This window comes from Myotis davidii, unplaced genomic scaffold (assembly GCF_000327345.1).
Source record: "Myotis davidii unplaced genomic scaffold, ASM32734v1 scaffold1844, whole genome shotgun sequence".
NCBI lineage: Eukaryota > Metazoa > Chordata > Mammalia > Chiroptera > Vespertilionidae > Myotis > Myotis davidii.
The window spans coordinates 52498-65727 of NW_006294716.1; the positions used below are offsets into that span (position 1 = coordinate 52498).

The 13230-nt window shown below is 38.5% G+C and overlaps 1 protein-coding gene across 2 annotated transcripts in view; it reads right to left on the reverse strand.

The window, feature by feature from the left end:
- The window catches only part of IWS1 (IWS1, SUPT6H interacting protein), a 37898-nt gene extending 25996 nt beyond the window's left edge, over nt 1–11902 (reverse strand). The window contains exon 1 of one of the 2 annotated variants that reach the window (XM_006769184.2): nt 11762–11902. The gene's annotated coding sequence lies outside the window, so the exon portion shown is untranslated. The remainder of the gene's footprint in view (nt 1–11761) is intronic. The other variant, XM_006769183.2, reaches the window with a different exon arrangement.
- Nucleotides 11903–13230: the final 1328 nt, after the last annotated feature.

Below are 13230 nucleotides of genomic sequence, written 5' to 3' on the forward strand. Positions count from 1 at the left end.
AACAATAAAGATTTAATTAAAAAGAAAGATTATAAAGGCTCACATTCTCTGGGTGGGGAGATGTCAGCGTACATAGGTAGTTATTAGCGTGAGGAAGAGAGCTAGTTATTAACATAAGGAAGCAAAAGGGGATTAAATCATCTTAAACTGGGAAGTGGGAGCAGGGAGCAGGGCAGCAGCATTCCCACTAGCTGACTGGTCCCCAGACAGGTTCACACACTACAGGGAACTGCCAGAGGAGACTTCATCCTCAGAAGGGATCGGACCATCTCCCCAGGGTGCTGAGGCCCGGTCTGGTACCAGAGCGACGGGAGGAGACTCCTCGCCGGGCACATGCTCAAGAGGAGCGGGCTGCTGTAATGGCACTTGTGGGCATGCTCCGTGGGAGTCAGGGTGCGGAGACAGGGCGGGACCTCGCCTGGGAACATGGGAAAGGCCATCAGATTGGAGAGAGTCAAGACAACTCACTGCTGCCTTTATGGAAAGTGTTTCCGCAAGGAATCTCATACAGACCTACTATGTAGGAGAGAAGCAGAAAGTAAGACAGCTGGAAAAAACCATTCTGGTGTCAAAACAAGTATCAAACACAGACCTCAGAAACTATTCTGTCAAAGGAGCCAGAATTTGACTTAATTAGCTTGCTGATAGAATTATGCTGCAGGAAAATGGAGGCCAGAAGCAGGGGGATAAAATATTCAAAGTTCTCAAAGAAAAAAAACCTGTCAACCAAGAATCCCATATCCAACAAAACCATCTTTCAAAAATAATTATTAAGCGTAAAAGAAATGAAAACTTTCTCAGATAATCATAAAATGAGAGAATTTGTCTAGCAGACACACCATAAAATAAAGTTCTACAGGCCTAAAGCAAGTAACCTCAGATGGTAAACATGACCTCACATGAAAAAACAATGAGCATTAGTCATGATCTATCATAATAAAAGGGTAATATGCTAATTAGACCGGACATCCTTCCTGACGAGCTGGGTCCCGGGTCCTGGAGGGAAGCCAGTGCCGGCAGCCAGGGGAAGGAAGGCCCTCTCTTGCATGAATTTTCATGCATTTGGCCCCAAGTGTAATTATAAAGGACAGTATAAACGCATGTTTTCTCCTTTCTTATTTTAATGGGTTTAAATAGTAGCTGTACCGAGTAATATGCATATAGTGTAGAGTTGGGCCTGTAATATATAGATATGTAAAATATGTATAATATATTTGCCGATAACACTTCAAAGGAGGTGGATGATAGAGCTTTCTTAAGCTAAGGACATTATTTCAGATGGTAAAGTAATAATTATAATAAGGTATTGTTGGATTTGTAACATTAACAGACATAATATGTATAACAACAATATTACATAAAGAGAATAAAGCTATATAGAAGTAGTATTTCTATATACCATTGGAACTAAGCTACTATAAATCTGAAGCTGATTCTGATAAGTTAAGATATATGTGGATGCCCTTACCGGTTTGGCTCAGTGGATAGAGCGTCAGCCTGTGGACTGAAGGGTCCCAGGTTCAATTCCAGCTAAGGGCATGTACCTTGGGTGTGGGTACATCCCCAGTGGGAGGTGTGCAGGAGGCAGCTGATTGATATTTCTCTCTCATCGATGTTTCTAATTCTCTATCCCTCTCCCTTCCTCTCTGTAAAAAATCAATATATTTTAAAAAAAAGATATATGTAGCAAACCCTATAACTACTAAAGAAAGAGTTAAAAAAGCATAGTGAACATATTATCAAAAAAATTTAAATGCACAAAAGCATTAAAAAATACCACTACAGCCCTAACCAGTTTGGCTCAGTGGATAGAGCGTCAGCCTGAGGTCTCAAGGGTCCCAGGTTCGATTCTGGTCAAGGGCATGTACCTTGGTTGCGGGCACATCCCCAGTAGGGAGTGTGAAGGAGGCAGCTGATGGATATTTCTCTCTCATTGATGTTTGTAACTCTCTATCTCTCTCCCTTCCTCTCTGAAAAAAATCAATAAAATATATTTTAAAAAATACCACCACAATAATTTATAAATGGATACACAAGGGGAAAAGATGGAAAGTGTGACATCAAAAACATAAAAGGGGGGGGTGTAAAAATAAAAATGTAAAGGTGTGTTGTGTTAGAAATTAGGTTATCAGCTTAAAAGAGACTTATAAATATGTTATGTAAACCTCATGGTAATCCACAAAGCAAAAACCTATACAGACAAAAAGTAAATGAAAGGAATGAAAGCATACCACTACAGAAAATCTTCAAACCACATAGGAAGAGAACAAGAGAAGAGCAAAGGAATTATAAAATAGCCAGAAAACAAGACCCATCTCTATATGTTGCCTATAAGAGACTCCCTTCAGCTTTAAGGACACACACTGAAAGCAAAGGGATAGAAAAAGATATTCCATATAAATGGAAAACAAAAGAAAGCAGGGATGGCTATATCAGACAAAACAGGCTTCAAGTCAGAAACTATAATAAGAGACAAAGTGCATAATATAATGATAAATGATATATAATCCAACAAGGTGTTAATTAACACTTATAAATATTTATGTACCTAACATCGGAGCACCTAAATATATAAAGCAAGTTTGCCTCAATATATATTTTCATTTCTTTTTGACCCATTGGTAGTTTAGTAGCATGATCTATCTGTTGTTGAAATGAGGTATTGAAGTCCTCAAGATATATTTTCATTTCTTTTTGACCCATTGGTAGTTTAGTAGCATGATCTATCTGTTGTTGAAATGAGGTATTGAAGTCCTCAAGATATATTTTCATTTCTTTTTGACCCATTGGTAGTTTAGTAGCATGATCTATCTGTTGTTGAAATGAGGTATTGAAGTGCTGTCTTATTTCTCCTTTCAGGGGTTTTAATATATCTTGAGGCATATGAAAATGAAAATACAACACACCAAAATGTATGGACATAGCAAAAGCAGTTTTAACAGGGAAGGTTACAGTGATAAATGCCTACATCAAGAAAAAGATCTCAAACAACCAAACTTTACTCCCCAATGAACTAGAAACAACAGCAACAAAGGAAGATTGAAATAACAAAGATCAGCCCTAGCCAGTTTGGCTCAGTGGATAGAGCGTCGGCCTGTGGACTGAGGGGTCCTGGGTTCGATTCCGGTCAAGGGCATGTACATTGGTTGCGGGCACATCCTCAGTAGGGGGTGTGCAGGAGGCAGCTGATCGATGTTTCTCTCTCATCGATGTTTTTAACTCTTTATCCCTCTCCATCTCTCTGTAAAAAAAAAAACACAGTAAAATATATATTTTTTTAAAAAAAGAAAGAAAGAACAAAGATCAGAGCAGAAACAAATGAAATAGAGACAAAAAGGTCAATAGAAAAAATCAATAAAACTTACAAACCACTAGAAAGTCAAAATTATAAACAAAAGATATTATAATTGATACCACACAAATAAAAGAACCTTAAGAGAGTAAGAACAATTGTAGCCCAACAAATTGGACAGCACAGAAGAAATGAATACGTTCTTAGAGACATATAACCTAGTAAGACTGAATCATGAAGAAAGAGAAAGTGGAACAGATTAATTACTAGTAAGGAAATTTAATCAGTTACCAAAAACATTCCAACAAGTCCAGGAATAGATGGCTGCTGAATTTCACCAAACATTTAAAGAATTAATACCAATCCTTCCAAAAAATACGAGAAAGTTACACATCCAAACTCATTTTATGAGGCCAGCATTACTCAGATACCAAAGCTACCATACAAGGACATGACAAGAAAACTATAGGCCAATATTCCTGATGAAATAGATGCAAAAATCCTCAACAAACCTAATCCAACAAAGGATCATACGCCATGATATAATGGGATTTATTCCAGAGATTCAAGGGTGATTCAACTTCTACAAACCAATCAATGTGGCACACTACACTAATAAAATGAAAGATAAAAATAATATTATCTCAACAGATGCAGAACAGGCATTTGACAAAATTCAACATCCATGCATGATAAAAACTCCACAAACTGGGTACAGAGGGAATGGTACCTCAACATAATTGATTTCAGAGAAGGGAGAGAGAGAGAAACATCAATGATGGGAATCACTGATGGGCTGCCTCCTTCATGCCTCCTACCGGGGATCAAGCCAGCAACCTGGGCATGTGCTCTGACCGGGAATTGAAGCATGACCTCCTGGTTCATAGGTCGATGCTCAACCAGTCAGGCTGAAAGATTTTATTCTAAGATCAGGCAGGTACAACAAGGATGCTCACTCTCTCCACTTTTATTCACTATCTAGTACTGAAAGTCCTAAACAGAGCCATTAGGCAAGAAAAAGAATTAACAACCTTCCAAAATGTAAAGGAAGAAGTAAAACTGTCACCATTTCCCAATGACATAGGACATACAGAAAAGCCTAAAGACTCTACCAAAAAACTGTTAGAACTAATAAACAATTCAGTACTGATTAGGGATACAAAATCAATACACAAAATCCAACAATCTCATTTACAACTGCACCAAAAAGAATATTCTTAGAAATAAATTTAATCAAAGAAGTGAAAGAGCTGTACACTGAAAACCATAAGACTGGTGAAAGAAATTGAACACATAAAATAAATGTGAAGATATTCATGCTCATGGATGAAGAACTAAGATTGTTAAAATGTCCACATTACCTACCAAGCAACCTACAGATTCAATACAATCCCTATCAAAATTCCAATGGCATTTTTTTCACAGGAATAAAACAATCCTAAAATTTTCATGGAACCACACACACACCACAAACAGCCAAAACAATCTTAAGAACAACTCTGAAGGGATCACACTTCCTGATTTCAAACTATATTAAAAAGTTATAGTAACCAAAATAGCATGGTATTGGCATAAAAACAGGAACAAAGATCAACGGAACAGAACAGACAGCCCAAAAATAAACCCATGCATATATGGCCAATTATTTTATGACAAAGGAGGCAAGAATATACAGTGGGGAAACTACAGTCTCTTGAGTGGTATTGGGAAAACTGGGCAGCCACACACACGGAGATCAACTAAAAATGACCTGAAAACTTGAATTTAAGACCTAAAGCTGTAAAACTCCTAGAAGAAGACAACAGGTAAGCTCCTTGACAACAGTCTTGGCAATTTTTTGGGATTAAACACCCAAAGCTAAGGCAATACACGCAATAAACACGTGGGAAGACAGCAAACTACAAAGTTTCTGCACAGCAAAGGAAATCATCAACAAAATGAAAAGGCAACATACCGAATGGAAGAAAATACTTGCAAATAGTATATCTGATAAGGGGTCCATAACCAAAATAGATATGAAAACCACACAACTCAACAGAAAAAAAATAAGCAATCTGATTAAAAAATGGGCAGAGGAGCTGACTAGATATTTTCTCAGACATACAAATAGCCAACAGGTACATGAAAATGTGCTCAACATCAGCAATCATTAGGGAAATGCAAATCAAAATCACAATGAGAGATCACCTCAAACCTGTTAGAATGAATGTCATAAAAATGCAAAATAACAAGAGGATAGGAATGTAAATTGGGACAGTAACTATGGAAAATAATGTATAAGTTCCTCAAAAAATTGTGTTGACCTATGAACCAGAGGTCATGGTTCGATTCCCTGTCAGGGCATAAGCCTGGGTTGCAGACTCAATCCCCCATAGGGGGCATGCAGAAGGCAGCTGATCAATAATTATCTTTCATCATTGATGTTTCTATTTCTCTTTTCCTTTCCAAAATCAATAAAAATCTATTAAAAAAAAAAGATCCAGCAATCCAACTCCTGGATATATACCCTAAGGAACTGAAAACAGGATATCGAAGAGCTACCCATATTCCCATGTTTCCTGCAGCATTATTCACTAGTCAAGAAACGGAAACAACTTGTGTCTATCAACCGATGAATGGATAAGATGTGGTATATACATATATACAATGGAATATTCAGCCAAAAAAAGAAGAAGACCTTACCTATTTTAACAAGGATGGAGCATGAGGGCATTAAGCTAAGTGAAATAAGCCAGAAAGAGAAAAACAAATACTACATGATATGCTTATATGTGGGATCTAAAAAAGAAGTCAAAAGCAGAGAAACTGATAGTAGAAAAGTGGTTGCCAGGGGTTGGAGGGTGGGGGAAATAGGGAGGAGATGGTAGAAGGATACAAACTTTAGCCTGAAGGTGAATAAGGTCTTGGGACCTAATGTGTAACATGGTTACTATAGTTGATAACACTGTGTTGTATAATAGAAAATTTCTAAGAAAACAGAACTTAAATGTACACACACACACACACACACACACACACACACACACACAGGTAAGTATGTGAGGTGATGAATGTATTAACCAGACGGAAGGAATCCTTTGGCAATGTGAATGTATATCAAATATCACAATGTACACTTTGATAGATCCTCCTTTCCCCCCTGGTGGGCGGTATGACGTAACCTGCAGCCCAGAAATACCTGAGTGACTAACCAGGTACCTTATATGGACTATACATTGGACCACCAATCCACACCTGCCAAATCCCCTAAGCCCTTGTCCTATATGGACTATGCAGTAAGCCACCAATCAGTGTGCACCGAGTACACTAAGCCCCCCACTCCTTCGCATTCCGCCCCTCAAAAGGCATGCTCACCCCTGCACCCGCTGCTGTCCTCCCCTTGTGAGGCAGCCCGGCAGGTGCTTCTCCTCTAACAAAGCCTGTAGTCCTGGTTTTAGGCCTCCGTCTGATCTTTCACACTTTAAGTATCTTACACTCTTGTTAATCATATCTCAGTAAAGTTGGGAAAAAAATTGCATATATGTCATGTCTTTCTTCCTCAAAAAAGACTTGAACCTTTTAAAAAATATGTTTTTATTGATTTTAGAGTGAGAGGAAGGGAGAGGAATAGAGAGATAGAACCACCCATGAGAGAGAGACAGATATCAACTGGCTGCTTCCTGCACACCCCACTGGGGATTGAGCCTCCAACCTGGGCATATACCTCCACTGAGAATTGAACCCGGGACCTCTTGGTTCATGTGTCGTTGCTCAACCACTGAGCCACACTGGCAAGGCTGAACCTTTTTAAGATGAGTATTCCCAAAAGCACAATGATAAGCTGATTTGTCCAGTACAAAATTCAATAACTAAGTGAATTACTCTAACTTAAAGGCTCTCTTATTTTGCTATGATAAAAAGAAATTTGACCTAAAAAAAATTTAAATGCTCCATTAGAAAATATTCACTTAATGACGATGTAAAGGAAGAACAGGTTAACAACAAAAAGACACGAGACATATAGAAAACAAAGTAAATGGCACACTCCAACTCTTTCAATAACATTACCCATGAATGAACTTAGCAAGCCAATCAGGAGACAGATTTGATTAAAGAAATGATCCAACTATATGTTGATCACAGGAGACACACTGTAGATTCAAAGACAGAATATATGAACTTCTTAAGTACATATGGAACATCTCCAGATGAACCATACACTAGGCCATAAAACAAACCTCAAGACCATGATGAAGTAAATTAGAATTAATAGTAAGGAAAATGTTTGGGAACAATCTAAATATAAAATTCATAAAACAAGTCCACTTACTACTAATAAACATTAAAGAAAATAACATACTTATGGACAAATTTAACAGAGAAATGCAACATTTGTACATGGAAAACTAAAAATTATTGTTGATACAAATTACAGACCTAAATAAAAAGACGTCCCATATTATGGATCAAGGGACCTCATACTGCCAAGATGACATCACTCACCCAAACTGCTCTATGAATTTAAAACAATCCTACCAAAATCCCAGCTAACTTCTTTGCAGAAACTGACAAGTTGATCCTAAAGTACATATGTAATTGCAAGGACCCAGAACAGACAAAACAATCTTGGAAAAAAGTGGGACTCACACTTCCTGACATCAAAACTACTCAGAGCACCATGGCACAAAGGTAGACGGAGATCTGAGTGGATTAGAACTGAAAGTCCAGAAATAAACCCATACACTCTATGATCAACAGATTTTTCTACCATCCAAATTTAAAATTAATTTAATTTTTATTACATTTGTTGGGGTGACATTGGATAATAAAACTATATAGGTTTCAGATGTACAATTCTATAATCCATTATCTATATATTGAATCATGTATTCACAACCCAAGGTCAAATCTCATTCCATCAACATTTATCACCCCTTTAGGCCAACTGATTTTTAATAGGGTGCCAAGACCTTCCTATCGGACAACTGGATAGCCATGTTCAGAAGAATAAAATTGGATCCTTATCTCGAAGTATATATAAAAATCAACTCAAAATGGATCAAATACATAAATGTAAGAGCTAAAACTATAAAATTCTTAAAACAGAGGGGTAAATCTTGATGCCTGGATTTGGAAAAGGATTGTTAGAGATGTCACTAAAAACATAAGCAATAAAAGAAAAATTGGATAAAGTGGACTTCAAATTTAAAACTCTAGTGCTTTAAAGGACACCAATGTGAAAAGACAAATCATGCTATGCAAATATTTGCCAATCAGTCATCTAATAAAGGGGCTTGTATCCAAACTTAAAAAAAAAAACACAACTCTTACAACTCAATAATAAAAACACAGAGCCCAATTAAAAAATAAAGGATCTGCTCTGTTTTGCTCAGTGATTAGAGCGCTGGCCCATGGACTGAAAGGTTGTGGGTTTGATTCCCAATCAGGGGGCATATACCTAGGTTGCAGGTTTGACCCCAGCCCAGGGTGCCAGCACATGTGGGAGGCAACCAATTGATGTCTCTCTCTTTCTCTCTTTCTCCCCATCCCTCCCTTCCATAAAAATCAATGGAAAAAATAACCTTGGGTGAGAGAAAGGGGAGGGGGGGAGGGAAACATCCATGTGAGAGAGAAACATCGTTAGGTTGCCTCCTGTACACAACCTAACTGGGAACCGAACCAGCAACCTGGGCATGGGCCCTGATGGGAAATCATACCTGCGACCTTTGGGTGCATGGGACCAACTGAGCCACAGCCAGTCACAGGCAAATATTTGTTGTTTAAGCCACAAAATTTGTGTCACACTCTAAGACACCAATAGGAAATAATACACATCTTTTAGGCTTGGGCCCTGTAATCTGCAATGTTCACTTTAATATAACTGTACTCTTTTAACATCCTACTAGCTTCTAAAAAACAATCCACGATCTCTCTTTAGAAGCCATTTTAAAAAGGCAAAAGAGCCAGCACCGGTTTGGCTCAGTGGATAGAGCGTCAGCCTGTGGACTCAAAGGGCCCAGGTTCGATTCCGGTCAAGGGCATGTACCTTGGTTGTGGGCACATCCCCAGTAGGAAGTGTGCAGGAGGCAGCTGATGGATGTTTCTCTCTCATAGATGTTTCTAACTCTCTCTCCCTCTCCCTTCCTCTCTGTAAAAAATCAATAAAATACATTAAAAAAAAAAAAAAGGCAAAAGAACATTAATCCAGAACTCAACACTTAGGAGTACAATTGGCACTCGCAAACAACTAACTAGTAGTACAGCAAATTAGGATAACGCTTCTGGAGGGAAATATCTAAGAAAAGCTTTAAAATATCTTAGCCTCTTTATTCTGGTTAACTCTCCTGGCAGATTTGTAACAAAAATATTTTTTTTTTTAGAAAAGGACAAATGTTTATGTTCAAAAATGTCCATAGCAGCTCCACTTATAATGACTAAATAGTCTAAATGTAAAAAAAATTAGAAAATTATTGAATAAGTATTGGTACATCATATTATTAAAAATTATGCTAGTGAGAACATTTAATGACATGGGGAAATATTTAAGGTATAATCAGAAGAGAAGACAAAAATATATAGATACAATACATAATAAAATCTTAAGTAAGTTAAAACAAATACACCTATTATATACATGAGGGAGAATAAAATGCAAGAGAAATAATATAAAAAAGTTAACAGTCATTTCTGTAATAGGAGTATGGTAATTTAATTTTCTCTTTAAGTATTTAAAATTTCCAAATTCTGACAACATGCACATTTATTATTTCGAATCCATCTCATTACAAACTAGTAGTTTAAGGTTCTAAAAGGTAAGCCTTTTGATGGTTATAACTGAATCATGAGGCCACCATAGAGCTCCTGCTAGTGTTTGCCAAAGAAACTTCTGATATTACATACTAAATATACTACAACAATATTCACATTATCAAGTAATTTCTCCCTATCAAATAACACATTAATTACAATTTAGTGTAAGTGTTTAAGAGTATACAAAAAAAATGAGTGATATAAGCCTTTCTCCCAGTCCGTTTAGCTTTCTGATCATACCTGCTTCCTGACCACACTAGCCACACCAGCTCCAGGGGATTCCTTGAAGACATCAAGCACAGTCCCATCTTAGGGATGTTCTTCCCCCACGTGGCCAATGGCTCTTCCCTCACCCTCCTTCAGGTCTTGATTCAAACGTCACTTTCTTAATAAGGCCTCCTGTACCTCCCTACTTAACACCAAAACCTGCCCTTCCTCCTGGCATCCTTCACTCTGTTCTACCTTTCTCTATAGTGTTTATCATCTTCCAACCAACTATATAATTTTAAAAAGTTGGTTGGTTAACGCTCCTCATTTAGTCACTGATTGTCAAAAGAGCCAGACACAACAGGTGCTGAATAAATACTTACTGAATATATGAATATACTAATGACATGTCAAAGAACAGAGTCAATAATACGATCTCTAACAATTTGACCTACCACTTAAAAAAAAATTGGACAATTTTCTGCACATGCATAATCAAGCAAAATATATGGAATATCAGTTCTTAAAAGAAAATTTGGCCATCTTTATCATTCCTATGTGTTTGTTTCAGTTTGTGTTTACCAAAACTCATAGCTGACTTATTGAAAAGTATCCCAGCTTTATTTTGTTAACATTGTGCAATACAGATGATACAACCAGGGAAGCAAATTAAACAGTTAAAAAAGTATGTCTGGCCTGGGCCTGGTAGCTCAGTTGCTTAGAACATCATCCCAATATGCCAAGGTTATGGGTTCAAGCCCCAGTCAGGGCACATACAAGAAGCAACCAACGAATGCATAAACAAGTGCAACAACAATGAGATGTCTCTCTTCAAAACAATCAGTAAAAAAATAATAAAAGTTAGGAATGAGTTTAACAAAAAACTTTTACTCTCAATACTTCAGAATACTGTTGAAATAAATTAAATTAGCACTAACTAAATAGAAAAAATATGTAATAGGCCAAATATGTTGAAATGCTATACACAAAATCCAGTACAACTGTGTATTACTAAGCAACAACAGCTTTTTAAATGACATGTGCTTTGTAATTTCATACATTGGAACAGCTCAAAGCCAAATTCTGATATAATTTTTGCAAGGTGATAGCCCTCAAACTTTCAATTTCAATAGGAATATCTTCAGTTTGCAAATGTTCATTGCTCCAGTAAGACATCATTTTGGGAATTGGGGAAGCATAGTCAAGTATCAAAAGCCTGGCCTATTTTCTCAACCAAAAACTGCCAAGAACTGCCTAATATCTGAAATGGGACCCAATCAGAACTTAATTCCCTGTGATTTTGTAAATAACAGACTATCCCTACTTATTGTTAAAGCAGTTCTCTATAAACTTACAATTCTGTACCCCAGGGTTTGAAGCCTACACCTGGTGACAGGGTCTCTACAACTCCAACATAAGACAGGTCTCACAGAATGGAAGGGAAACGCTCCCCAGACGTCTTGTCGCCAATACCTCTGAGTGACGGTCTACACTTCCCGTGTCTGATCCAGAGTGCTGCTCATTTACATCCTCCTCAACGTCTGACCCTGAGTCCCGTTCATCCTGCACTGGGGTAGCGCCACCATCATCTGCTTAAAAATAAAACAAAACCACTTCAGGGGTGAGATGGATGACATCTACAGGTGTAATGAACACGATGAATCAAGAATAACATACGAGGAAAGGTGACCACTGATGAAGCATAACTAATGATGCTAATGTTGTAAACAAGACAACGGCATCACACTCATAGAAATAACAATCATCCCATGGACTGTGACATATACGGTAGAAAAAATACACCATAAAAAGAATGTGAAGCTTAAGAAACATAACTAAGGACCAAGTCAACAACCTCTAAGTAACAGTGTGCTCTGTAACTATTTCAACTTCCTTGATCACCGAGTCTATTGTGATCACAGTACTTACTTACCACCTCCTAATGGGCTGCAGGATTTATCATGTCATGGGTTTAACGTGGCTCTTCCCTCACTTGAATGCAAGCGCCACCACAGCAGGGATGTGGGTTCCCTGGGGAGTGCTGGCGCCCTGCACTGCCTGGTGCCTGGTGCACAGCATGTGCTTAGGATGAAGAGCTCAGGGAACTGCAGTCAAACATGTACTATGCGATCACAAAATGGTGTCAATGAGCTGCTACCTCCCTTTAACCGATGCTTTAAAAACAGAAATTAAAAGTGTATGGAGAGGAATTTAGGGCTGTTGCAGGATATGGGAAGACTTGGTTGGAAGTTCAGTAAAAATAAAAATGAATCTTTTTAAATGAAGCAGTCACCTACAGGAAAACAAAAAAGTTGCATAAGAGTGGAATCACTATCATATAAAGAGCTACTCAGCCAAAGAGTAAAGAATATGTTGTCATAATAAAACCGGTAACTTGGAAATTTAACACTGAACAGTGAGGGCAGGGGGAGAAGAGGGCGCTGAGGATGCAGCCCTGTCCTCCCGCAAGAGGAGGCCACACAAACGCCTACAAATGAAGCAACGGGAGAGCGGGACCGGGGAGATCAACACCAAAAAAAGGACGTAAGGCTAGGGAACTGCGATCCTGCATGCCTTCAGCACCTCATCTCTATACAGGTATTACATACAATTGCTTACCTACGCAACAGTGTGAAACCACAAATGAGCTGAAAAACTATTTTGAAAACATTTACAGAAAAGCAGCAGTGCATGCTTAGCAAAGCGTTTGTCGTCTTAACTATTCTCCCAACTCAGAACAGGAAGGCGGTTCGGTCAGGGCCGGGAATTACTGCTGGGACAGGGGACAGCCCACGGGACGGGCACAAAGGCCCAGCTCACGTCGCGTTTCCCCCCAGGTCCGGCGCCCCGGCCGGCACCGCGGGGAGGACCCCGGAGAAGATGCGGGAAACGGGACTCCCAGACATTCAGACCAGGGCCTCGGTTTCCCGGCCTGGAGCCCA